This window comes from Aptenodytes forsteri, unplaced genomic scaffold, assembly GCF_000699145.1.
Source record: "Aptenodytes forsteri isolate BGI_AS27 unplaced genomic scaffold, ASM69914v1 Scaffold229, whole genome shotgun sequence".
Classification (NCBI taxonomy): Eukaryota; Metazoa; Chordata; class Aves; order Sphenisciformes; family Spheniscidae; genus Aptenodytes; species Aptenodytes forsteri.
The window spans coordinates 4,361,827-4,364,943 of NW_008795863.1; positions in this window are offsets into that span (position 1 = coordinate 4,361,827).

The window sequence follows — 3,117 nt, forward strand, 5'->3', positions numbered from 1 at the left end:
ATTTTATTTCAATTATTAAACTGTTTTTATCTCAACCCACGAGTTTTTCTCACTTGTGCTCTTCCAATTCTCTCCCCCATCCCACCAGGGTGTGGGGGGAGTGAGCGAGCGGCTGCATGGTGCTCAGTTGCCGACTGAGGTTAAACCACGACAGGTTCATACACTTACCCTAAATGGGAGCCTGTATATTTGATGTATTAAGTGTATGTGCATCAGTAGAATCATACCTACACCAGAAGGATGTACTGATATTACTATATAAATAAGTTTTGGTAAAGCTGTAGAACTTTTATGGATACCCTGGCCTACACTTCAACTCATTTATGTACACAAATAATATATCAACATGGAAAAAAAAAACAGTCAAAAACTAGCTCGAAAAGCAGAGAAAGAGATGGGATTTTGATTTCCTAGTAGTTGTTCGGTGAAAAATAACCAATATGCTAGTAGGTAGTATAGTCTGAGTTGCAATGTTTTCATTACAAATTAAATTGGTATTGGCCATCAGAAAAAAGCTTGGGGCAAAGCTCACAGGATTGGTACAGCAGCATGGCTGAAATAGAACAAAAGCTTCTGACCTCTTTAAAAGTAAAGAAACAAAAGCAAAAAAAAAACCAACCCCAAACCTTTCATTTTCTTAATAAGCAGATGTATGGAAAAAAGGGCTGTTTTAATACATTTTCAAGCTGTGTTCTTAGGGCAAATCGTAGTTAATATTCCCATCCCTCCTCTACATCCCAGACACTCTTAGTGCAGCTAGTGCATGTGTTTATGTTTAGAAATGTGAAAGGAGACTTGCTTCAATGTGTTGAGCTGGTTGGAGATGTCACTTTGTGTCTGTGCAGTTACTTTCCACTGTACAGCCTTTGGTATATGCCCCCTATATGTCACCTGTCGTGCCCTAGGCCTAAACTCTTTTCATTTTCATGCAGTTTCTTTTGCCTTCTGCTATGTCTTGTACTCTTCTAGGTTTGATCCAGGTTGAATTTATTTCAAGAGAAATATTTAAAAGAAAATACATGAAGTATTCATTTGGAGAGGGGGGGGGAGAGCAGGGTTGATTGGCTAGGTCAGCCTTACGGCTGTCAAACCCAGTCTCTCTAAGCTTAAAGGATATTGATGGAATATTGACAGACCAGTCATTGTTCCAGTGGAAGGAACTCTTGCTACTCAATTGAGTGCAGCACTATAGTTAATTTAAATGTCTCTTTAATCAATCTTTCTCACAGTCTGTTCTGCGATACTTATACCATAACAGCTGAACTATGTTACTATTATAATTATTTTTTCTTTTCAGTACACATCTAAGGGGCTACCATTATGCCCATATTACAGATGGGAAACTGAGGCCCTGATATTTTTGGCCGTGTACTGTTTTACACCGATTTGAAAAATTTTAGGTGGTTATTTTATGTGTTAAGTCTTGAGGATTTCCTTCATAAACTGGTTGGAATTTGCTGTTTTGGAAAGGGTGGCAGAATAATTTTTAAGACAATGGCAGTCAAAATGAACACAAGATAGGGACTGCAAGCTTAAATGCTCACGCTTCCCAAAGTATAGTCTAAAAGCAGGATTTCAAGGCTTGTGCTATAGTACATTGGAAAAGTTGTAGCACCTCAGACGAGTAATCCAAGAAATAGTAGTCTTGAGCTACTCTGCAAGAAATGCTGAGCACAAGGGTATAGCTAACATCTCTCTTCCCCACAGAGTTCAAAGTTTTATACAGCTTCTTCAAGGTTCATAGCAGAATGCAGATTCTCCCTCCCAGATTAATATCCTAAGACAATCTCTTCTCAAACATAAATGAACTCTCTGGCTTCTGTCAACTTCATTGCTCCTTTTTCTAATCTACAAATTTGTGAAAAAATATCAATACTCTGGATCTATATGCAACTTTTTTCTTTGGTGGAAATAAACAATTACCTTTTTTTCCCTGTTTTCAGAAACTTCATCAGCTCTGAATATTTTTTCCTCTTTTTTCAGGGTGGTCAACTGTGATTCCCATGTGAATTTTAGATACACTTTCTAAACTGTTTTTATTCTGAGCAATAAACCCCTTTTTTTGTATGTTTGTTCCTTTCCAGACTTGAATATTTTATTTACTGTGTGAGTGAACTGAAAAAAACTTTTTCCTAGGCCATCAGAACCCATTCTGGGGTTTGAAAGGATAGCAATTTTGAGTGATATCACACCCTGTTTTAGTTCTTCAATATCTTTTTTCCCCCTGAAAATTCAATATTAGCATTATTGCATCCATATTGTTCCCATTTTTGACAAATTCCATACACGCATGGGATGTTTATCATCCAGTATCAACATGTCAGATTGAGTATGATTAAATCAAAGAAGAAAACAAACAAAAATTAGAAAAAGTCCTACTGTAAACAGCTCTGCAGATTCTTTATTGTACTATCGATTTTAAGCAGGTCTCCTCATTGATTTTGGTGGGGAGTTCGGTAAAAAATCAATAGTATGAGATGGCCTCCTGATTGTACCTTAAAATTTGTACAAAGACAATAAAAGGATTTTATGTGAGGGAGGGATTTTTTAGTAGTACCATTAGTATGAGAGTCAATGGGCTGTATTCTGATCACTGTCACTTCTGAGTAAGTTTTCCTTTGACACGTCATGCAGATCATGCACATAGAGGACAAGCTGTATGCACGTAATCCATACCTTTCTTCATGCAGAAGTGAACAGCTTTCCATATCTTCCTGGGATCAGGATTGATTTCTACATACGCAGAGACCCTTGGGAGAACTGGAAGGAAATAAGCAGGACACAGTTTAGATAAGGGATAGGGGAAACAGGCACTCACTTAGCCCTCATTTTTTAACAAATTTGGAGATGCAGAACACCTAATACCCTCTAGCTATTGCCATGGATTTGTGTGGTATGCCATAGGAACTCTGGTCTGTTCTGTGAAGGCAAGCAGCTTCCCATCCCCAATGAAAGGGTCTCTTAGAATTATATTTTGCTGAATTCCTTGGTTCACAGAGAAGTATTATCACAAAGGCGCAACATCTTTCTCTTCATTGACTTTAGTGGAATGGCTTCATAGTTACACAGTGGCTTCATATTTGGCCTTAATTCTGTAGTCATGCTTTACATTCAGCT